Consider the following 26,283-nt stretch of genomic DNA (forward strand, 5'->3'; position numbering starts at 1 on the left):
TGATATATCAAAAGCTAAAGATCAGTAATATATAAATCTCTTACATATTTAGCAGAAAAAATACAAATATTCCAAGTTTGAAAAGTGGAACAAACATTTTTACGAAGAAACAATTACAGAAAGAAATAAATAGTAATACAAATGCAAATTAAGTTGAGATTAGATCCCCACATTTTTTTTCTTGCTGAATTATAGACCAGAAAAATGGATGATGTTGTGATGAAAGTTATAAGACCAGAAATGCTGACTGATATGTAAGGGTAGCTCTTTCATAGGTAGCTACAATATATAATTCTGAAATAAACAGTATTTTCTTAATAAAAATAATTCATCATATAGAATCTGGGGATTATTTTACATAGATATTTTTCTCAGCATTGTTTTAGGTTAGTAAAAATTTCAAGGAATATTGTATTTAAAATAACATAGAATTACTATGGGAATTATTTTGGTATGGTAAAATAATAGGGATATTTAAAAATGTTCATAAGAATTATATTTTTAACTATTAAAAATGAGAATATGTATACAAATATAAGATTTAGGGAAATATAAAACTATACATAGCATAATTTTATTATATATCCGATATATTTTATATATCTATCTGAGAGCATTTTTTAAAAAGATTTTATTTATTTACTTGACAGATAGAAATCACAAGTAGGCTGAGAGGCAGGCAGAGAGATAGAGGAGGAAGTAGGCTCCCCACTGAGCAGAAAGTCCAATGTGGGGCTCGATCCCAGGACCTTGGGATCATGACCAAAGCCAAAGGCAGAGGCTTAAACCCACTGAGCCACTCTGGTGCCCCTATCTGAGTGCATTATTTATTGAAATATATATTGTAAAGAATAGATGAAACTTTCATAGTAAATATCATATTCATAAATGTATTTTTTAAAAGATGTTATTTATTTATTTGACAGACAGAGATCACAAGTAGACAGAGAGGCAGGCAAAGAGAAGGGGGGAAGCAGGCTCCCCGCTGAGCAGAGAGACTGACGTGGGGCTCAATCCCAGGTCCCTGAGATCATGACCTGAGCTAAAGGCAGAGGCTCAACCCCCTGAGCCACCCAGGTGCCCTGTAAAAATCATATTCAATGTTGGGATTAGATGTGCCTCTATTCTTCTTTTGTTCCATATGTGTTAAATTATCTGTAGTGTTCATAATAAATTGTGAAATTAAAATGATATTTTTAAATAATTCAAATTAAATATAACAGAAAAGCACATGATATCATTGACTTGAATTTGTTTTTTTTTTCATAAAGAAAAACTGAACCCATGAGGTAGTTTCAAAAGAAAAGCCAGATGAGCAATGTGAATGTTCTTCTCCAAATGTCACAGTTTTATATAGTATTGCATTCTGATCCAGGTGAAGGTAAGTCCATGATAATTCTTAACACTAAGAAAACTATAGAAAAAAACACTAATAAAACAGAATGGACACTGTGTGGTTAAATCAGAATGTCCTCTTACACTGAAAAAAAAATTAGATCAGTTCAATTCATGATGATAGAATAGAAAAGCTGAATTTAGCTAACATATCTAGCCACATCCCATATAGACAGCTCTGTGTTTCCCCAACAGCTGAACTTCTTGGAACTTCTTGAACTTCTTGGAACTTGCATATTTCTTCAGGCATCAGACTTTTTGCTTTTCTTTTTCCCTCATGTAAAATAATCCTCCTCTGCTTCTTACATCCTCTATTGTTATCCTCAATTGCAACACATTATTATTTTTTAGAATTTAACATTGAAATAATTAAATCCTCCTGATTTACTTGCTTATGTATTCTCTGCTGTCTCTCTTGCCCACAGGCTTTGGAGCCTATATATTCTATATAATCTATATAAACTATATATAGTTTATATATATAGATCTATATCTATATTATCTATATATATATAAAATCTTTATATAAAACCTACATATAAATCTATATTATATTATATATTTATATATATCTATATTATATATATAAATCTATATAAAATCTATATAAATCTATATAAAATCTATATGCTATATAATCTATATAAATATAGATTCAATTTCTATTGTTCAAATTATATTTCATATCATAGCACAGTGCCTGCATGGCACTGACTATATACCTATGAGGTTGCTTCTGAATAAAAGCAGGACCCTGTAATGTTCTCCAAATTTCTGCATTGTTTAGCTACTTGCAAAATTTAATTTTCACAATCTAATAACTCAATTTTTTCATTTGATAGCTTTTTTTTGGTATTCTGTGCATCTCACATTTTTGTGTCCTCTGAACTATGGGAGACAGAAAATTAATATCCAGAACAGTGTCTTCAAAATTAATATCCTACCTTAGTAATTCATAAATAACACCTCTGTACTCTCTTTGCCTTCTGCACTTGCAGTAAATATTTTAAAAAATCATGCATTTCATAATTTTGTTAATATTTATTTCTCTTTTACAATACATTTTACAATACATTTCAGTTGTTTCTGATTGAAATGTATTTAGTCTGATTGATGACTGAATAGAACAATAATGACTTGTGAGGCAAAAATTATATAGCATATGTAATGCTTTCTTTTCACCACTTTAATCATGTTTAGCATTTTGTGCTTTAAAGTAGAAGGCAGTAATATACTGTCATTTCTATAATTTGTACCCTAATCTACTGATGTGAGAATTATTATAGCCATTTCTTAGATCACAATATAGACTGAAGAGTTTTAACTTATTTACCTAAAGAAATTTGAATTGCTTAAGATAAAACTTTATTTAATACCATGCATTCAGCTTAGATTTTCTTCCCTTAAAAACTGGTAAGGTGGTTCTTCAGACACTCAGAGAATAAAGGTTAAGGTCTCATTTTTTAGATTCTACACTGATAAAAGAAAGATCTTGTTTCTGGGATAATATCCATCTCCTGTGTTTCTCTAAATATCACTGAACAATACATAGAACTTCACAATACACAGGGGCACTACCTATTTGAAAAATAAAACTTTGTTTTCAACATGTCATCCCAAATATTTTAGAGAGCTACTACATGTATAGCTGAAAAGACAATCTAGAAGAAACATGCACATAATCTAAAGCCATTGTGTCAGAGTGTCTATGGAGAATGTTGTGATTTCAGATTTAGAGATAAATCTCCAGCGTAATATCTTATTTATACCTCTTTTGTGTACAAAGAACAGCCTTATAGAAGAGAAGTTGTATGTTGCTTGTCTAGCATAAGAGAAAACACACATATGTCTCCTGTCCTAAGATCCCCTGGAAAACTAATAATGCTTTTTTTCTCTTAAAAAAAAAATGACAGGATGGCTTTCAAAAATCAACTAATGAAATTTTGTTAAAATTTGTTCAAATTCCAATGCCAAAAGCACCAATGATGACCAACAGGAGTTTCCCAATGGGCTTCATTCTTCTTGGTTTCTCTGAATGGCCTCATCTAGAAATGGTTCTTTTTTGGATTGTGATCATCTTGTACACCATTATCCTCCTCTCCAACTCAACCATTATCTTGCTTTCTTGTGTGGACCCTCTTCTATACACCCCCATGTATTTCTTTCTTAGTAATCTTTCCTTCTTGGATCTCTGCTTTACAACTACTGTACCCCATATGTTGTCCAACTTGTGGGGGCCAGGAAAGATCACCTACACAGGCTGTGTCATCCAACTCTGTGTTTTGCTCTGTCTTGGTGCCACAGAATGTGTCATGTTGGTGGTGATGGCCTTTGACCACTATATTGCTATCTGCCAGCCCCTGCACTATACAATCATCATGCATCATCAGTTCTGTTGGAAGCTGGTGCTCATAGCCTGTATGTCTGGCCTGATAGAATCTGTTACCCAAATTCCTGTCACACTTAAGCTTCCCTTCTGCACCCACCACCACCTAGATGACTTTCTGTGTGAGGTTCCAGCCCTCATACGCTTGACGTGTGGAGACACATTTGCCAGTGAGTGGCAGATGACAATATCTGCTGTTCTTTTCACCATCGTGCCACTGGGATTGATCCTGACTTCTTCTGGTTACATAGCTCAAGCTTTAGGTAAAATCCAATCCAAGGACGGAAGGCAGAAAGCCATTGCCACCTGCTCCTCCCACATCATTGTGGTCTTCATGTTTTATGGAACAGTGGCACCAATGTATACATACCCTAAGAACCACTTTGCTTCAAAATACAGCAATAATATCCATCTTCTACACTGTGGTCACACCACTGTTAAACCCTCTCATCTATTCCCTAAGGAACAAAGATGTAAAGGATGCACTGTTACAACTGCTGAGAAGAGGATCACCGTAAGGAAAAAGTAGAAATTGATCTTTGAACCAGAAAGGAGGTTGAAAATCATGACATTCACACATTGTTCATAAGAGATAATCTTTGAATCATCATTTTAAAAGTGGAGTTTTGTTTCAAAGACAATAATTTATTACTTAACTTTTATTTCTATGATTTTACATGTCATTTTGTAAAGGCAATATATCTGTATAAATGCAATGCCAGTTTTTGGCACCTGATAGGTGGTAGATATATATTTTCCAAATGAGGAATACTGTTGCAGAGTTGACTTTTCAAGAAAATATGTTAATATTTATTAAGCAACATAAGCACCATGAACTTGACTGTTTTGATTCAGAAAACCAATAAAATATATATTAACTGTTACTTTTGTTTTAATTATTTCTTTTTTAAAGGAACTGTATAGGGGATCCTGGGTGGCTCAGTCAGTTAAATATCTCACTCTTGGTTTTGGCTCAAGTTATGATTTCATGGATCCTGAGACTGAGCCCTACTTCAGGGTCCATCCTCAGCAGGGAGTCACCTTGAAGATTCTCTCCATCCACCCCCGCTTATTCTCTCTCTCTCTCTTTCTCAAAAAATAAAACTGTTAAAAAATAAAAATAAAAAAGAACCATGTATTGTGGATTTTTTTTCATGCAAACCTGAAAAAAGGGGAAATTTTTCCAGAGTTTCCCTAGATCCTCATGCATGTATAGTCTTTCCTTTTTAACTTGAGTATGATAATAAAAATTTGAGTATAAAGAAGAAATGTTACCTGAATATTCTATGCTATATTCTTCCTTTATTTAAAAAATTTAGAAGACTATGCCATGACAGTGAAGTGCCTCTGTGTTATTCGAACAGTAAAGATGTACTCATATCATGATCACATATATCCCTAAATTAAATCAAACTTAACTTAGCCTCCATTTTATTACAAATAAGATACATATTTGCCAAATCTACCTTTCTATGTATATAAATTAAATAACAGTTTAAAATAATATAAGTATTAAAAAACTATGTGCTTCATCTGCTTTCTGTTCTTTCTTGTTATAAAATTAAACTATCACAACTCTGCCTAATCCAAGTGAATTTTTCCTAATGGAACTGTGATATTAAAAGATGGTTCTAGCAATTCAATACTATAATTTGATCTGGAAGTTTCTTTCCTTTTTTCTGAAATGTTCTGGGCTGTTGTGTTGTTAGAAATACCATTTATAACATGTACCTACAAGACTCTGTAACACATAACTCTCCTTTGATTTATGGCAGAATTTTAAGGCAGTTGTCAAATTTTATTACCAAGAATTAGTTAAGTAGGATGTCTGGAAGTTGCACTAATGGCAAAAAATGTGTCTTAGAGTGTGTGGCAAGAATTAATGCTATTCAGAAAAGACTCTTATAACCCTTATAATCAGTAAAGCTAAGAGAATATCAAGGTAACAACAACAGATTGTCAGTGCCTTAACAAACAACATGGGTTTATTTCATTCACTTTTGGAGTCCAGTGTGGGAACATATAACTCTCTGGGGCAGTGAACTGTGCTTGTAGGCTTAATATTCTAAGATGCTTTTTTCTTAAGATGTTTCCATATGCAATCCCATGACAGAAGATAGGGCTATAGGTCCAATCCCACAAAACTAGATATTTTTCCTCCTAGAAATTACACATACTTCTTCCCTCAGATCTCCTGAGTTGCAGCAAGGCAGATGGCCATATAAAATTTCAAGTGAGCAGAGTCTTAAGATTTTCTTATATCTCCAAAAGTGGAACAGAGAGGGGGTGAGTAATACTGAAATGCCTATCACATGCACAATAGATAAAAGAGGGACTCCGCTAAATATGTTTCCTGGAGATGGAAATAGAGAATCAAGTTTATTTGTTAAGCTATAGAAATAGGAGATTCCTTTTCAAACTAGTTGTATAAATTGGGTATTTTTGGAAAACTTAAAAGAAAATTCAGAGAAGGAAGAATCTTAGGAATGACTTCTTGTTTCACTGTTGAGTGGCCTGATGAAGTGTATGTCTTTATGTTTTCTGTTTCTCTTCTAATTTCATTATTTCTTACTCTCTTTTTGTCACCCCAAAATATAGTTAAGAGTTTTTAAGAGTTTTAAGAGGTTTTTTTTAAATCATTTGTTCCATGTCCTTCCATTTTAAAATATTTCTTTCTTTATGAGTAGGTCACACTTTGTCAGCCCTATTTACTACACTGAATAAAGCTGTTGAAATAAATTTGATCACTGTCTCATACTCAATCAATATTAATAAACATGAAGATAAGAATAAGTATTGGATTAGCTCAACATATGGAATTTTAATTATGATTTTATTTTAGACATAGGCCTAGTTTCCAAATTGAAAATTGGACAGTAGCTTCTGAAAATTGTCACTGACCTTGTCTTCCAGACTCAAAAAGTAAAAAACAATTCCAAATGAAAAATAAAAATTAAAAGGGCAAAGATGGCATTAAGCAGGGTAGAAAACTAACAGAATATTTCACCCAATAAATTGTGACGATAGACAAATATATTTTTCAAAGGCATATAAACATTTATTAAATAGACCACACCCTAGTCCATAAAATAAACCAAATATATATACTATAACTGAAACCCTAATAATGTGTCCTCTTGTAATAATTATATAAGACTGGAAATTTCAGTATTTAAGCACACAAATTTAAGTATTTTAGAGAAATATCTATTCATATGTAAATTAAGTGTACTTCTAAATAATCAACGTATAAAGAGGAGGTTTCAGTTGAGAATCCTGAGAAAATAAAACTATTAATACTGAATTCTAAACTTAAGAAAATATTCCTTTAAAAATAAGGGGAAAATAGAATTTATTTTTTGTTCTTTTTCACAATGTAGTGTTAATGAATTAAGCAAATGGCTAGTCCCATATGCATCTACACATATCTTTACAAAAACATATCTTGCTGAAAGATGTTACATGAAGCATGCTGTATACATAGTGTAGTTTCACTGAATTGAGAAAAGCTCTATCCCCACATGCTTCTACACATATGTTAAAAACTCACTGAGATAACTCCTCTGCTTAATGCATAAATACACAAGGATTAGGAGTTTGGAAAAGAAGACAACAGCAATAAAGTTTTAGAAGCAGGAAAGCAAAAGCATAAAGGTAGTTGACTTATTGAAGCTAAAAAATGCAAAATATTAAGGTAGCAATGGGCAATGCTTAAAAAGAAGTTAAATAATACTGGAAGAAACACTACAAGCTTAAAGGTGGAGTAACCTGGTATGTCTATCAGTCAGATCTTTCCAAGGAGAATAACCAGAATAGTGACTTTTGGGGGTTCTCAAATAAATGAGTGGTTGAGACCATAGCTTCACAATGCTTACCAGTTAAGATATGGTCTTGTTCAGAGAGATTCCCAATAGCAAAAATCCAAGGGTCACCAGATTTTGAAGAAATCTTCCAAAATAGAAGATAGAAATCAAAACAAATGGATATAATTTAAAAAAAAAAAAAAACAGCTTGTGCAACGAACAAAAAGACTTTTTTTCAAGAGGGAACTCTGATTAACCTGCTCAGAGAGACAAGAACATAATAAGAGATATTAAATCAGAACAAGTGGTTAAAGCTTTGGAGGAATAAAACTTACTTTTTGAACATTTAATATAGGATACCAAAGACCATGAAGTAGAACATAAAAAAAAAAGAAAAAGAGAAACTATTGGTACCACCTCAAAATAAAAAACTTATGCACAGCAAAGAAAATTCTCAACAAAACTAAAAGAAAACCTGCTGAATGGGAGAAGATATTTGCACATAACATATGTAATAAAGAGATAGTATTCAAAATAGATAAGGAACTAATGAAAGTAAAACCACAAAAATAAATAATAAATAATCTAATTACAAAAATGGGAAGAAGACCTAAACAGCCATTTCTCCAAAGAAGATAATACCAACAGACACAAATAAGATACTTAACACCACTTATCATCAGGGAAATGCATATCAAAACCACAATGAGATATCACCTCATGCCTATGAAAGGCTAAAATTAAAAACACAAAGAACAAGAGTGTTGCTGAGGATGCAGAGGAAAATGAATCCTCTTGCACTGTTGGTGGGAAAGCACACTGGTACAGTCAATATGGAAAATAGCTTTGAAATTTCTCAATAAGTTAAACGTAGAACTACCATACAATCCCGTAATCATACTACTGAGTATTTACCCAACAGAGACAAAAACACCAGTTCAAGAACCACCTCTATGGTTATTACAGCATTGTTTCCAAAAGCCAAAGTATAGAAGCTTCCAAAGTGTCTATTCATGGGTAAAGAAGATGTAGTATATATAATCAATGGAATATTACCCTGCCATTAAAAAGAATGAACTCTTGCCTCCTGCAAAGACATGAATGGGACTACATTGTATAATGGTAAACCAAATGTGCCAGTCAGAGAAAGACAAATACCACAGGAAGACACAAACTAAAAAACAGACTCTCAACTAAAGATTAGAAACTGATGGTTATCAGAAAGGATGGTGGTAGAGTATATGTGAAACAAGTGATGAGGATTGAGAGTACACTTATCACAATGAGCACTGAGTATTTTATAGAACTGTTGAATCACTATGTTGCATACATGTAACTAATATAACACTATATGTTAACTCTAGTAGGAATTAAAATTTAAAACTTAAAAAAATTCACAGAAAGACAGGAGTATGGAAAGTGAAAAAGGTAATAAAATTTGAGCTTTTGTTTGAGAGAGTCAATGCAAACAAAAAATTTTTGAAGAAAGGATTTGGAAAAAATATGGAAGTGAGAAAAATACTAAAAGTATTTTTTCAATGATATATCCTCCTATTAAATAACTTGGATTTCAAGAGTTACGGCCCCTTCAATCCCTAATATAGTTGATTAAAAGAAGCCTGTCTAGAAAAAGCATTATGAAATTTTAATATAAGTGCAAAGAATAGATTAAAACCCTCCAGGGGTGAAACAGTTCACACACAAATAGTACAATTTATATAATATTGGAATTCTCAGTAGATATACTGAATGTTAGAAGGCAAATGGAGTGAAGTTCTTATAATCATGACCCAACTGTAATCAGATAAGCTACCACAAAGCACAGATTAGAGAGAGGATTATAAATTGGGGTGCCAATCAACTGGAATGTTGATTGTACAGAATTTACTTGTCCACATAGACCAATGCATTTAAACAACCAGCTACTGAACAGCTTTAACTGCTCTGCGAAGGCACTCACTGAGTGAAGAGTGCAAGACTTACTGTGACTATGCCCACGTCAGCCTTACCTTTCCTGAAAAAGTAAATGTAACATAGGAACCTATGTTTTCCTTAAGCTCAAAGGCCTCAAGCTCATGTCAGTCATAGATCTAGCTAGCCAACAACATTATAAACCTAGCAGTCAGTCCCAAAAAAGAAATAAAAATCATTGAAATTGACAAAGAAGTCAAACTCTCCCTTCACAGATGACATGATAATTTACGTGGAAAAGCCAAAAGGCTCCACCCCAAGATTGCTAGAACTCAAAGCAATTCAGCAATGTGGTAGGATATAAAATCAATGCACAGAAATCAGTTGCATTTCCATACACTCACAATTTGAGTGAAGAAAGAGAGAGTAAAGAATTGATCTCATTTACAATTGCACCAAAAACCATACGATACCTAGGAATAAACCTAATCAAATGGGTAAAGTATCTTTGCTCTAAAAACTACAGAACACTTATGAAAGAAATTGGGAAGACACAAAGAGATGGAAAACATTCCATGCCCATGGACTGAAAGAACAAATTTTGTTAAAATGTCTATGATACCAGAGCAACATACACATTCAATGCAATGCCCATCAAAATACCATGGACACTTTCCACAGACCCAAAGCAAATAATCCTAAAATCTGAATGGAACCAGAAAAGGCTCTGAATAGCCAGAAGAATGTTAGAAAAGAAAACCAAAGCTGTGGCATCACAATGCCTGACTTCAAGCTATATTATAAAGCTGTGATCAATACAGCAAGACAGTATGATACTGACACAAAAACAGACATATGGATCAATGGAACATAATAGAGAAGCCAGAAATAGGTCCTCACACCAAGGTCAACTAATCTTTGACAAAGCAGAAAAGAATATCCAATGGATAAAAAAAAATCTCTTTAATAAATGGTGCTGGGAAAATTGGACAGGCACATGTAGAAGAATGAAGTGGATCATTTTCTTACAGCATACATGAAGATAAACAAACTGGATAAAAAAACCTCAGTGTGAGACAGGAATCCATCAAAATTCTAGAGGAGAACATAGGCAGCAACTTCTTCCACCTTGGTCACAGCAACTTCCTTCAGGACACATCTCCAAAGGCAAGTGAAACAAAAGCAAAAATGAACTTTTGGGACTTCATCAAGATAAAAACTTCTGCACAGCAAAGGAAACTGTCAACAAAGCTAAAAAGAAATCTACATAATGCAGAAAATATTTGCAAATGACATTACAGATAAAGGGTTAGTATCTAAATTCTATAAAAAAACTTCTCGTGGTGATGCAACATGGGGGCTTAAGTGGGTAGGAGAAGAATAAATGAAACAAGATGGGATTGGGAGGGAGACAAACCATAAGTGACTCTTAATCTCACAAAACAAACTGAGGGTTGCTGGGGGGAGGGGGTTTGGGAGAAGGGGGTGGGATTATGGACACTGGGGAGGGTATGTGCTTTGGTGAGTGCTGTGAAGTGTGTAAACCTGGTGATTCACAGACCTGTACCCCTGGGGATAAAAACATATGTTTATAAAAAATAAAAAATTAAAAAAAAAAAACTTTTCAAACTCAACACCCCAAAAAACAAATAATCCAGTCAAGAAATTGGAACAAAAAATGAGCAGACACTTCTCCAAAGAAGACACACAAATTACCAAAAGATACATGAAAAATGAAAAAATGCTTCATAATCACTTGATGTCAGGGAAATATGAACCAAAACCACAACGAAATACCACCTCACACCAGTCAGATTGGCTAAAATTATTAAGGCAGGAAGCAACAAATGTTGGCAACAATGTGGAGAAAAGGGAACTTTCTTACTCTGTTGGTGGGAATGCAAGGTGGTATAAGCACTCTGGAAAACAGTATGGAAATTCTTCAAGAAGTTAAAATGGAGCTACCCTATGACCCAACAATTGCACTACTAGGCATTTACTACAAAGATATAAACATAGGGATCAAAAGGGGCACTTGTGCCCCAATGTTCATAGCAGCAATGTCCATAATAGTCAAACTGTGGAAGGAATCAAGTGGTTCTCCTTCAACAGATGAATGCATAAGAAGATGTGGTGTATATATATATATATATATATATATATATACATAGATATACATAGATATATTCACATAAAATGGAATATTATTCAACCACCAGAAAAGATTAATATTTATCATTATTATGATAATATTAAATATAATACCCTCCACTCTGGAGGGTATTATGCTGAGTGACATAAGTAAATCAGAGAAAGACAGTTATGATACAGTTTCACTCACATTTAGGATATAAGAAACAACTTAGAGGACCATAGGGGAAGGGAGGTAAAACAGAATGGGAAGTCATCAGAGAGGGAGAAAAACCATGATAGACTCTTAATTCTAGGAAACAAACTAAGGGTTACTGGAGGGGATGTGGGTGGGGTGATGGGGTAACTGGGTGATGGGCATTAAGGAGGGCATGTGATCTGATAAGCATAAAATATTGATAAAATATTAAACACTACATCTGAAACTAATGAGGTATTATAAATTAGTTAACTGAATTTAAATTAAAAATAAAAATAAAACTAGAAGTCAACCATAAGTAAAATTGTAGAAAGACAACAAATATATGGAGGTTAAACAACAGGCTACTAAATTATAAATGAGAATACATGGAAATAAGTAAAAATGGAAACACAATTGTCCAAAATCTTTGAAATGTGGCAACAGTAGGGAAATATATAACAATACAGGCCTACCTTAAGAAGGAAGGAAAATCTCAAAGCACTAGTCTTTTACCTAAAGGAGCTAGGAAGAAAAAAGGTCTAAAGCCAGCAGAAGGAATGAAGTAATAAAACTAGAGCAGAGATAAATGATACAGAAACTTTAAAAAAAAATGAAACAAATGAAAAAAGGATCTGGTTCTTTGAAAAAATGAAGTAACTTGAAAAATGCCTGTCCAGACTTATCAAAAAGAAAAGAGAAAGGGCTCAAAAAAAAAAAAAAAAGATCACAAATGAGGAGAAACAACACCACTGCAGAAGTACAATCAAAAGAGAATATTATGAAAAACTATATGTCAACAAGTTGGACAACCTGGAAGAAGGAGATTATTCCTAGAAACATATAAACTACCAAAACTTAGACATAACAAAACCAGCAAAAAAAAAAAAAAAGAAAATTGAATCAATAATCAAAAAACTCCCAAGAAACAGAAGTCCAGGACCAGATGACTTTACAGATGAATTCTACTAAACATTTAAAAAACAGTTAAAACCGATTCTTCTCAAACTATCCCAAAAATTAGAAGAGAAAAGAAAACGTTCAAACTAATAATATGAATCCAAAATTACTTTGATAGCAAAACCAAATAAAGATGCCACCAAAAAAGAAATTATAGGCCAATATCCCCAATGAACATAGATGCCAAAATTCTCAATAAAATACTAGTAAACTATGGAGACTAAACAGCACTCTTCTAAAGAATGAATGGGTCAACAAGAAATTAAAGAAGAATTGAAAAAAATCATGGAAACAGATGATAATGTAAAAAAAAAAAAAATGGTTCAAAATCTGTGAGACACAGCAAAAACAGTCCTGAGAGGAAAATCTATAGTGATACAAGCCTTTCTCGAGAAAAAAGAAAGGTCTCAAATACACAACCTAAGCCTATACCTTAAGGAGCTGGATAAAGAACAACAAAGAAACCCTAAACCCAGCAAGAGAAGAGGAATCATAAAGATCAGAGCAGAAATCATGAAATAGAAGCAAACAAAAAAAAAAACACAATAGAACAAATCAATGAAATTAGGAGCTGGTTCTTTGAAAGGATCAATAAGATTGATAAGCCCCTGTCCAGACTGATCAAAAAGAAAAGAGAAAGAAGCCAAATAAATAAAATCATGAATGAAAGAGGAGAAATTACAACCCACACCAATGAAATACAAACAATTATAAGAACATATTATGAGTAACTATATGCCAACAAATTTGACAATCTGGAAAAATGGATGCATTCCAAGAGACATATAAACTACCACAACTGAACCAGGAAGAAATAGAAAACCTGAACAAACCCATAACCAGTAAGGAAATTGAAGCAGTCATCAAAAATCTCAAAACAAACAGGACCCCAGGGCCAGATGTCTTCCCAGGAACTTCTACCAAACATTTTTTTTTAATTTTTTATTTTTTATAAACATATATTTTTATCCCCAGGGGTACAGGTCTGTGAATCACCAGGTTTACACACTTCACAGCACTCACCAAAGCACATACCCTCCCCAATGTCCATAATCCCACCCCCTTCTCACAAACCCCCTTCCCCCAGCAACCCTCAGTTTGTTTTGTGAGATTAAGAGTCACTTATGTTTTGTCTCCCTCCCATTCCCATCTTGTTACATTTATTCTTCTCCTACCCACTTAAGCCCCCATGTTGCATCACCACTTCGTCATATCAGGGAGATCATATGATAGTTGTCTTTCTCTGCTTGACTTATTTTGCTAAGCATGATACGCTCTAGTTCCATCCATGTTGTCTCAAATGGCAAGATTTCATTTCTTTTGATGGCTGCATAGTATTCCATTGTGTATATAAACCACATCTTCTTGATCCATTCATCTGTTGATGGACATCTAGGTTCTTTCCATAGTTTGGCTATTGTGGACATTGCTGCTATAAACATTCGGGTGCACGTGCCCCTTTGGATCACTACGTTTGTATCTTTAGGGTAAATACCCAGTAGTGCAATTGCTGGGTCATAGGGCAGTTCTATTTTCAACATTTTGAGGAACCTCCATGCTGTTTTCCAGAGTGGCTGCACCAGCTTGCATTCCCACCAACAGTGTAGGAGGGTTCCCCTTTCTCCGCATCCTCGCCAGCATCTGTCATTTCCTGACTTGTTGATTTTAGCCATTCTGACTGGTGTAAGGTGATATCTCATTGTGGTTTTGACTTGTATTTCCCTGATGCCGAGTGATGTGGAGCACTTTTTCATGTGTCTGTTGGCCATCTGGATGTCTTCTTTGCAGAAATGTCTGTTCATGTCCTCTGCCCATTTCTTGATTGGATTATTTGTTCTTTGGGTGTTGAGATTGCTAACTTCTTTATAGATTCTGGACACTAGTCCTTTATCTGATATGTCGTTTGCAAATATCTTCTCCCATTCTGTCAGTTGTCTTTTGATTTTGTTAACTGTTTCCTTTGCTGTGCAAAAGGTTTTGATCTTGATGAAATCCCAATAGCTCATTTTTGCCCTTGCTTCCCTTGCCTTTGGCATTGTTCCTAGGAAGATGTTGCTGTGGCTGAGGTCGAAGAGGTTGCTGCATGTGTTCTCAAGGATTTTGATGGATTCCTTTCGCACATTGAGGTCCTTCATCCATTTTGAGTCTATTTTTGTGTGTGGTGTAAGGAAATGGTCCAATTTCATTTTTCTGCATGTGGTTGTCCAGTTTTCCCAGCACCATTTATTGAAGAGGCTGTCTTTTTTCCATTGGACATTCTTTCCTGCTTTGTCGAAGATTAGTTGACTGTAGAGTTGAAGGTCTATTTCTGGGCTCTCTATTCTGTTCCATTGATCTATGTGTCTGTTTTTGTGCCAGTACCATGCTGTCTTGATGATGACAGCTTTGTAATAGTGCTTGAAGTCCAGAATTGTGATGCCACCAACGTTGGCTTTCTTTTTCAATACCCCTTTGGCTATTCGAGGTCTTTTCTGGTTCCATATAAATTTTAGAATTATTTCTTCCATTTCTTTGAAAAAGATGGATGGTACTTTGATAGGAATTGCATTAAATGTGTAGATTGCTTTAGGTAGCATAGACATTTTCACAATATTTATTCTTCCAATCCAGGAGCATGGAACATTTTTCCATTTCTTTGTGTCTTCCTCAATTTCTTTCATGAGTACTTTATAGTTTTCTGAGTATAGATTCTGTGCCTCTTTGGTTAGGTTTATTCCTAGGTATGTTATGGTTTTGGGTGCAATTGTAAATGGGATGGACTCCTTAATTTCTCTTTCTTCTGTCTTGCTGTTGGTGTAGAGAAATGCAACTGATTTCTGTGCATTGATTTTATATCCTGACACTTTACTGAATTCCTGTACAAGTTCTAGCAGTTTTGGAGTGGAGTCTTTTGGGTTTTCCACATATAGTATCATATCATCTGCGAAGAGTGATAATTTGACTTCTTCTTTGCCAATTTGGATGCCTTTAATTTCCTTTTGTTGTCTGATTGCTGAGGCTAGGACCTGTAGTACTATGTTGAATAGCAGTGGTGATAATGGACATCCCTGCCGTGTTCCTGACCTTAGCGGAAAAGCTCTCATTTTTTCTCTATTGAGAATGATATTTGCGGTGGGTTTTTCATAGATGGCTTTGATGATATTGAGGTATGTGCCCTCTATCCCTACACTTTGAAGAGTTTTGATCAGGAAGGGATGCTGTACTTTGTCAAATGCTTTTTCAACATCTATTGAGAGTATCCTATGGTTCTTGTTCTTTCTTTTATTGATGTGTTGTATCACATTGACTGATTTGCGGATGTTGAACCAACCTTGCAGCCCTGGAATAAATCCCACTTGGTCGTGGTGAATAATCCTTTTAATGTACTGTTGAGTCCTATTGGCTAGTATTTTGTTGAGTATTTTCGCATCTGTTCTACCAAACATTTAAAGAAGAATTCATTCCTATTCTCCTGAAACTGTTCAAAAAAATAGAAATGGAAGGAAAACTTACAAACTCATTTTATGAGGCCAGCATCACCTTGATCCCAAAACCAGACAAGCATCCCATCAAAAAAGAGATTTACAGACCAATATCCTTGAACACAGATGCAAAAATTCTCACCAAAATACTAGCCAATAGAATCCGACAGAACATTAAAAGGATGATTCACCATGACAAGTAGGATTTATTCCAGGGCTGCAAGGTTGGTTCAACATCCACAAATTAATCAATGTGATACAATACATTAATAAAAGAAAGAACAAGTTGCCCCACATGATGCCCTCAGTAGATGCTGAAAAAGCATTTGACAAAGTACAGCATCCCTTCGTGATCAATACTCTTCAAAGTGTAGGGATGGAGAGCACATACCTCAATATTATCAAAGCCACCTATGAAAAACCCACCGCAAATATCATTCTCAATGGAGAAAAAATGAGAGCTTTTCTGCTAAGGCCAGGAACACAGCAGGGATATCCATTATCAGCACTGCTATTCATCATAGTACTAGAAGTCCTAGCCTCAGCAATCAGACAACAAAACGAAATTAAAGGCATCCAAATGGGCAAAGAAGAAGTCAAACTATCACTCCTTGCAGATTATATGATACTCTATGTGGAAAACCTAAAAGACTCCACTCCAAAACTCCAAGAACATGTACAGGAATTCAGTAAAGTGACAGGGTATAAAATCAATGCACAGAAATCAGTTGCATTTCTTTACACCAACAAGAAGACAGAAGAAAGAGAAATTAAGGAGTCAATCCCATTTACAATTGCACCCAAAATCATAGATACCTATAAATAAACCTAACCAAGGAGGCAAACAATCTATACTCAGAAAACTATAAAGTACTCATGAAATAAATTGAGGAAGACAAAAAGAAAATGTTTCATGCTCATGGATTGGAAAAACAAATATTGTGAAAATGTCTATGCTACCTAAAGCAATCTACACATTTAATGCAATCCCTATCAAAATCCCATCCATTTTTTTCAAAGAAATGGAACAAATAATCCTAAAATTTATATGGAACCAGAAAAGAACTCGAATAGCCAAAGGTATATTGGGAAAGAAAGCCAAAGTTGGTGGCATGATAATTCCAGACTTCAAGGTCTATTACAAAGCTGTCATCATCAAGACAGTATGGTACTGGCACAAAACCAGACACATAGATCAATGGAACAGAATAGAGAGCCCAGAAATAGTCCCTCAACTCTATGGTCAACTGATCTTCAACAAAGCCAGAAAGAACGTCCAATGGAAAAAAGACAGCCTCTTCAATAAATGGTGTTGGGAGAATGGGACAGCCACATGCAGAAAAATGAAACTGGACCATTTCCTTATACTACACACACAAATAGACTCAAAATGGATGAAGGACTTCAATATGAGGAAGGAATCCATCAAAATCCTTGAGGAGAACACAGGCAGCAACATCTTCTACCTCAGCCACAGAAACTTCTTCCTAGGGACATTGCCTAAGGCAAGGAAAGCAAGGGCAAAAATGAACTACTGGGACTTCATCAAGATCAAAAGCTTTTGCACAGCAAAGGAAACAGTCAACAAAACCAAAAGACAACTGACAGAATGGGAGAAGATATTTGCAAACGACATATCAGATAAAGGGCTACTATCAAAATCTATAAAGAGCTTAGCAAACTCAACACCCAAAGAACAAATAATCCAATCAAGAAATGGGCAGAGGGGAGAGTTGAGACAAGATGGCAAGGACCTAACAGGAGGGACCGTTTCAACTTGTACCCTAAAGTGAGCTGATTACCTACCAAAGAACTCTGATCACCCATGAAATCAGCTTGAGATTACAATTATACACTTCTGGATCTTTACAGGGGCATAGACACCAGTGGGCAGGTAAAGCAGAGTGGGAACATTGGAATGATATTGGAAGATAAACAAAAGGGGGCGGGAGCCACCAGAAGTGACCCATTGGAAAGTAATACTCCAATATGAGAGTGCCCTGAGACTGGGGACCAGAATTAACTTGGAGTCTGGTTGAAAGCACTCAAAAAGAGCAAAGGATCATGGGGGGAAATTGTGGGAATTGGGGCGGTTAGGAACAGGGGCTTAAGTCCCCAGACCCAGGACAGCCACCCTTGGGGCTGAGCCAGAGAGAGGGTGGCAAAGAAACCAGGTCTTGGACCCTGAGTCATGAGTGTACCTAAGAGCGCCTGGGTAGTGGCTCCCGTGAGGGGCTGGGAGCCTCACCATCCATCAGAACCACAGCCTTTTGTACTCTCCATGTGCACGTAGCACTGTGTTATCAGAGTCTGAGTCACACCCCACAACCTCCCCTGAGAGAGGTGCATGCAGGCGCCAGACCAGCACTCTCAGACCGAGAAAGTCTGAGCACTCCTAGCCCAGACCAGTGGGAAAATCTCAGTGTGCTATCATTACTTGGGACCTCTCTGGTGGTCTGGAGCTGCCCAGACAGCCACCACTGTCATGGTTTTTGGTACAAAGAGGAGTTCCTGCGTCCACAGGGACCGCAACTGGGAACGTGCTCTGCCAGCAGCTGAGGGGGAATTTATGTGCTCTGGAGCACCTAGCGGTATTGGAAGACTGAGGCTTCTCTCTGAGAGGGAGGCCTGGGCGCAGTTTGCTTTCCTCTAAACCTCCAAAAAACATCAAAAGCTGTCAAGGCGAGAGAAAACAAATGGACAAACAAACAAACAAAAAAACTCCAGAGAACAAAGGCCTGAAAAACCGGTTTCCTCAGAGCCCACCCCCTTGATGGGGGCAGGAGGACTTAACTCAGGGAATACAGCCTGAAAACCCCCATGGCAGGCTTCTCCCCCAGAAAGCCAACCAAAAAAAAAAAAAAAAAAAAAAAAGGACAAGAGATCAAGCACCACTACTTCATTGATACAACTTTTATTTTTAATTTGTTCCCACGATTCTGGTTCATTTGTATTTATAGATAATCTTTTAACTTATTTACCATCATAGTGAGATGTCCAGTACATCAAATTACATAATACCCATTTAACCTGAACTTTTTTGTCACGCTCTCCCTGCCCGCAGAGATAACGCAACACACACACAGGTCGATGCACAAGCTCTTGTTTATTCCCTGGTCGATCTTTCTCCTCCCCTCACCTTCTTTCTCCTTTTTCTGTGGGGAAGTTCCCTTGCCTTATATAGGGCATAACAGCCAATTACAGGGGTGTTCACGTGAACAGGGAGTATACAGCCATTCACAGGGCTGTTCACGTGGAGGTATCTGGGGCTTGCAGGCAGTGGCGGCACACGGGGCTCATGTGATGAGCGCGAAGTCACGTGTGGCCAGGGCGGATATTTTTTAGGCTGTCCCTACTGCTCTGGCACCATCTTAGGGGCGCGACCGGTTCCATCTTGGGGGCGTGACCCCAACAGCTCCCCCTTCTTTATTTATTTGTATGGATAAGGGACCGTGCCTGTCTTAGGTTGGGACAATCAACTTGCGCCCTTACCCATCATCAAATACTGCAGAGCATGCTGCAGCTTCTGTCTTAGGTTGGTACGCCGTTATCGTCCTCATTACCCGTCATTGACTACCGGTCCAGCATGATAAGCCATACTTGGGGTGAGCTACCATGCTCTGTGGCTACCAAGGCTTGATGTACAGCCTGCCGGTCTCTGGCTAATGTGCGTTGGAGGGCCCTTATCCAACGCAGCGCCAGGAGGAGGACAAAGAGCACAATACAGCTGAGTGCAATAGTCCCAAACCAGGATTTCCCAAAAGCCACCACTGCCTGCGTAGTTTGTAGGAATTGGGAGGCCATGAGAGGGTTGACTCTCATGGCATTGATCTGCAGAATCTCCAACTGGAGGGAGGCTGTCAGGTTGTGGAATTTGGCTGACCAGGTGCCGTTGAGCATCTGAGATAATTCTCCTGAGAGGTTCGCTGCTCGGGAGAGATTAGAATACAAGTTAGATGTGATGCATATGCCTGATAAGGGCTGGATACAACTGGTGGAGAGAATTTGGATGTACTCGTCCTGTCAGGCGTTCTGGAACCCAAACCGGAGTCGGCTGGTCCTGAGGGAAAACACAAACGGAACCACGGACCCATCGTAGGACTGGGTCCGGACCCTTCCATAGTCCTGTCAGAATGTCTTTCCATTTTACCCAATCATTGAGATTGACCTCCTGACGCGAGTGGCGATCTGCTGCCGATCGTCCTATTGCGTCCATGACCAAAAAATTTAAAGTAAAGAGAGCGGTATTGAGTTTGTCCTTAGGGGACTTGTAGGTGGCCCTTATTCCCCCTTTTTGTTTTATTAATTGATTTTTCAGGGTCAAGTGTGCATGTTCGACAATTCCTTGCCCTTGAGGGTTGTAGGGTATGCCTGTGACTAGATGTATGTGAAATGTATCAGCAAAATTTTTAAAGCTGTGTGATGTGTAAGCAAGCCCGTTGTCGGTTTTGATTTGTTTTGGGATGCCCCAAGAGGCAAAGTTTTTCAAGCAATGTTGAATGACATCTCTTACCTTTTCTCCTGTATGTAAGGAGGCCATAATGACCCCCGAGTATGTGTCTACTGAGACATGTACATATTTTAAGTTGCCGAATTCAGGGATGTGTGTAATATCCATTTGCCACACATGATTGGGTAGTATTCCACGTGGATTTACTCCAAGGGAGGGTGCTGGGATGAGAGGGGAACAGTGCCGGCAAGACTTAACAATCTGTTGAGCAAGGGTTTTCTGTATTTGAAATTTTCTGTGGAGTGTAGTGGAATTTAACAAATATGTGTGTATTCCAAGGGGATGTCGAAGGGCGAAGATGCCCAGCATCCAGTTGTTCCTTTATTAAACCTTTGGCTGCCTCTAATTTTTCTTTAGTTAGGGGCCACTGAAGAATCCAGCGAGGCCTATCATCTTTCCATTTTAAAGGTATGGCATGTTCAGTGGCCCCTATTAAAAACCCAGACCTTGATTCTTCTGGAAGTGCTCTGAGAGTGGTATCGTTTGAGTTATGCCTTGCTCTTGTTTCCCTAACCCTAGGCCCATTGACTGCATCATTCCCTTGACAGGACCATTGAACAAATTCTTCCTGGTTAGTTTTGAATCCATTTGTGCTAGGATATCGCGCCCCCAAAATGATATAGGTAGGGCACAAATGTATGGTTGGAACAGTCCGATATGGACTTCTCTGTCCTTCCATTGCAATGTTGCTGCACTTTGGTCGGGGCTTTGTGCAACTCCCAGGCCCTGTAGTGTTTGGTTGGCTTTGACTATAGGCCAATCTTTAGGCCAGTCAAGGGACCTTATAATGCTTTTGTCAGCTCCGGTATCGAGCAGACCCAGGAAGTCCCTTCCTCGAATGGTTAGGGTTAATAACGGCCTGTCCTGTAATCCCAGGGTTAAACAAGCGAGAGGCTCTCCAGAGGAACCAAAACCTTTAGTTCCTCGGGGGGTGTTCCTATATGCATAAAGATCATGTTGGCTAGGTAGAATAAGCATTTGAGCTATCTTATTTCCTGGGGTTATGACCGTTATGCCTTTTGGGGAGGATACCATAATTTTCACTTGTCCTTGAAAATCAGAATCAATAACACCTGGGTGCACAATTAATCCCTTCAAGGTAGTGGAACTCCTTCCTAACAGGAGGCCGACTGTCCCTTGGGGGTTGTGGTCCCTGCCAATCTGATTCCACCGTCTGCATCCCCATGTCAAGAGTTAAGACCAATCTGGAGGTGGCACAAATGTCCAATCCTGCGCTTCCTACTGTGGCCCTCCTTGGCTCGTAAGTGGATGCCAGCTCATGGGCACTTGTTGTATCACTCCGTACATTTGTTGTGGGCCCCGGAGTGAAGGGCCCGAATTCCCGTTTTTTTGTAGCTTAGGATTAGGACCTAGGAAATTTCCCTCCCTATCTCTTACGGAGGTGCAAGTATTACTCCAATGATTCCCTTTCTTACATCTAGGACAGAGCTTGGGATTTTTGCTTTGTTTGGCTTTCTCAGAGCGCCGTTTGTTTGGACATTGCGCTTTCCTGTGGCTGAATTGCCCACAGGAAAAGCAGGCACCCGGATTAGACCAAGATGGCTTCTGAAAACCATAACTTGAAAGGCCCTGGGTAATGGCTGCCGCAAGGACCTGCCCTTGTAGGACTATGGGCATGGCTTGTTCCGCATCCCCGAAAATGCGGGAAGCTGTCTGGAGTAGACGATCTACAAAATCGGCATATGGCTCATTATTGCCTTGAATGACTTTTGATAATTGTCCCTGTAAACCTCTGGTACTCTGTAGGGTTTTCCAAGCTTTTGTAGCTGCAGTGGCTATTTGTAGGTAGATGGCAGGGTGGTATTGGGCTTGAACATGAACAGTGACATAATTTCCTAAACCCATTAGCATGTCTACATTCCAGTCTGGGTGGCCGGCGGCTGCATTGCGCCTGGCAGTGTCCGTGCTGTATTCCTGCCAGGCTGTTTTCCACATCAGATATTGGCCCCCTGATAAGGTCGCTCTAGCCAAGTTTGTCCAGTCCCCTGGGCTCAAATTGAGCCCTGCTAGGGACTCTAATAAGGATACTGTGAAGGCGGCCTGAGGACCATATGTGTTAACTGCTTCCTTTAATTGTTTCACAAGCTTAAAGTCTAAGGGCTGATGAAACCTTTGGTTTTGAGCGTCCTCCAGAATGGGGAAGGAAGCCCTTGAGAGATCTGCCCAAGAAGAGGAGGTTTGACAGGAGCATGCGCCCTTACAGGAACCTGAATAGGGAGAGGGTGGCGCTGTGGGCTTGATCCTATCAGGAAGGGTTGCATGACCTATTTTTAGTTCTTTTACCTTCCTTTCTAATTCCTCCCCACTGAACTCCTCCTCTTCACCATTTTCACTGTCAGTTTCAGAGGAACTAGAAATTTCCGACCCCATTATCTTTACCTTTACAGTCGAGATCCGCGAACATACAACTGCTGTCCCTTTGTGGTTGCTCTTCAGCAAACTTCTAACACCTTTACAGTTGCGATCCGCGAATATACAGCTGCTGTCCCTTTGTGGTTGCTCTTCAGCAAACTTCTAACCTTTCCTTTGTGGTCATCCTAGTGACGAACGTGCAATATGACGAGGGGGAAAAAGTACTCATGTATTGCCTTCTCTCTAAAACGCTAAGTTTAAAAGGCTGCACAACTTCTATTCCATGGAATCTTCCTGTTAGAACTACCACTTCTAAAAATCAAGTAAACAAAATGGAAACATTGTATTTCACTCTGACAAAACTGTTCGATGTGAGATCAATGCACATAAGATTAAAAAGTTAAATATGCCTCAACATTATCAGTAAATAAGAACATATCTCAACCAGTATCAGAATTTCTACCTTCACTGTATCTTTGCTATTTTTAAATATACTCACAATTCCTGGGTGCCGGCACCAAATGTAGCACTCTTCCTGCCCGCAGAGATGACGCAACACACACACAGGTCGAGGCAAAGCTCTTGTTTATTCCCTGGTCAATCTTTCTCCTCCCCTCTCCTTCTTTCTCCTTTTTCTGCGGGGAAGTTCCCTTGCCTTATATAGGGCATAACAGCCAATTACAGGGGTGTTCACGTGAACAGGGAGTATACAGCCAATCACAGGGGTGTTCACGTGAACAGGGAGTATACAGCCAATCACAGGGCTGTTCACGTGGAGGTATCTGGGGCTCGCAGGCAGTGGCGGCACACGGTGCTCATGACGAGCACGAAGTCACGTGTGGCCAGGGCGGATATTTTTTAGGCTGTCCCTACTACTCTGGCGCCATCTTAGGGGCGCGACCAGCGCCATCTTGGGGGCGTGACCCCGACACTTTTTGATATATGTACCTGTGTTTTTCTTTTGCTTTTCTATTTTTTAATTTTTTTAATTTTATTTTAGTTTAGTTTATTCTTTTTTATTTCTTTTTTTTACACCTTCACTTCAGTTTTTTATTTTTATTTTTTTCAATTTATTTATTTGCAGAAAAACAGTATTCATTATTTTTTCACCACACCCAGTGCTCCATGCAATCCATGCCCTCTATAATACCCACCACCTGGTACCCCAACCTCCCACCCCCCCTCCACTTTAAACCCCTCAGACTGTTTTTCAGAGTCCATAGTCTCTCGTGATTCACCTCCCCTCCAATTTACCCCAACTCCCTTCTCCTCTCTAAAACCCCTTGTCCTCCATGATATTTGTTATACTCCACAAATAAGTGAAACCATATGATAATTGACTCTCTATGCTTGACTTATTTCACGCAGCATAATCTCTTCCAGTCCCATCCATGTTGCTACAAAAGTTGGGTATTCATCCTTTCTGATGGAGGCATAATACTCCATAGTGTATATGGACCACATCTTCCTTATCCATATCCATATACAGTTAAGCTTCAGGGTAATCCCCTTGCCCTAATCAATGCTACTGCTATAGGTAAAAAAGTTTTTAATCACCTGTTATCTTAGGAAAGTTGTGTCCTTTAACAAAGATATCAAGATACATCCAGAAAGATTCAAAATAACCGTCCTCGCCCACACTGAGAATTTATGACTACTCTCTCATCTTTATCTTCTGCCAGTGTTCCTGTATATTTGTGTTTGTCCTGGTAGTGTATAAATCTTATATTTGGGGTTCTCTTTGACGAGGTTCTTTTTTTGTTGTTGTGCTTTTATATATATATTTTTTTCTCTTGTCATCCACTTTTATCAATCTTTTTGTTTGTCTGTTTTTGTTTGTATACTTCATAAATCCTACATGGGGGTCCATTTGGGCAGGGCCTTCTCTTTTATTTTATCTTGCTTTGTTTTCTTCTCTCTCTCTCTCTCTTTTCCTTTTTTCTGTCTTTTTTCTTTCATTTGGGTGGAGACTCTTGATTTCTCAGAAGCATTCCAGGGTGCACCTTGCCTGTACCACAGTTGATACATTCAGCTACATCCATTCAGCCATCTCTCACCAAAATGACTAGGAGAAGGAATGCCCAACAGAGGAAAAGATCAGAGGCTGTGCCTTCTGCAAGAGAGCTAATGGCTATCGATGTAGACAGTATGTCGGAAAGGGAATACTGGCTAACAATTATCCAGTCAATAGCTAGGTTGGAGAAAGTTATGGAAGACAAAATAGAATTGATTATGGCAGAAGTGAAAGCCACCAGGGATGATGTTAACAAAGCCCTCAATGAGTTCCAATCTAATATAAATCTCTAAAAGATAGGGAAACGGAGACAGAAGATAGAATTAGTGATCTGGAGGACAAACAGAGAAGAAGGATCAGGAGAAAGCCTTGAAAAAAAGGCTTAAAAGCCACAAAAACAGAATTAGGGAACTAAAGGATGGCATGAAACATTCAAAATTATTCATATACTGAATTATTGAATTATTGGAATTGCTGAGAGGGAGGAGAAAGAAAGAAGACTAGAAGATAGAGTTGAACAAATTCTCCATGAAAATTTTCCCAATCTTGAGAATGGAACCATTCTTATGTTAAGTGTTCTTAACATAAGTGTTCTTATGTTAGAGGCAGAAAGGTCTGCCCCCAAAATTACAGAATCTAGAAAAACCTTAAGACACAGAATAGTGAGAATGATGAATCATAATTGTAGACAGGAGCTCTTGAAAGCAGCTAGGACAAAAAAAAATCCCTTACAAACAGAAGAAAGCCCACAGAATAACGTCAGACACGTCCACAGAAACCTGGTAGCCAGAAAGGGCTGGCAAGACATATTCAGGGCACTAAATGAGAAGAACATGCAGCCAAGAATACTTTATCCAGCAAGACTGACATTCAAAATGGATGGATACATAAAGAGTTTTCAAGACCGGCAAGGCTTAAAAGAGTATGTGACCACCAAGCCGACAAGCAGGAAATATTAAGGGGGATTCTATAAAAGAGGAAAAATCCTAAGGATATAGATGAACAGAAATGTATGGAGACAATCTACAGAAAGAAAGATTTCAAAGGTAACACGATGTCAATAAAAACGTATCTATCAATAATATTCTCAATGTGAATGCCTTAAATGCTCCCATAAATGACACAGGGGTGCAGATTGGAT

At 37.8% G+C, this 26,283-nt stretch overlaps 1 pseudogene; it reads left to right on the top strand.

Annotated features, from left to right (window-relative positions):
- Nucleotides 1–3,380: 3,380 nt before the first annotated feature.
- LOC116587153 lies at nt 3,381–4,299 on the top strand (annotated as a pseudogene).
- The last annotated feature ends 21,984 nt before the right edge of the window (nt 4,300–26,283 follow it).

The sequence above is a fragment of the Mustela erminea genome, chromosome 3 (assembly GCF_009829155.1).
Source record: "Mustela erminea isolate mMusErm1 chromosome 3, mMusErm1.Pri, whole genome shotgun sequence".
Classification (NCBI taxonomy): domain Eukaryota; kingdom Metazoa; phylum Chordata; class Mammalia; order Carnivora; family Mustelidae; genus Mustela; species Mustela erminea.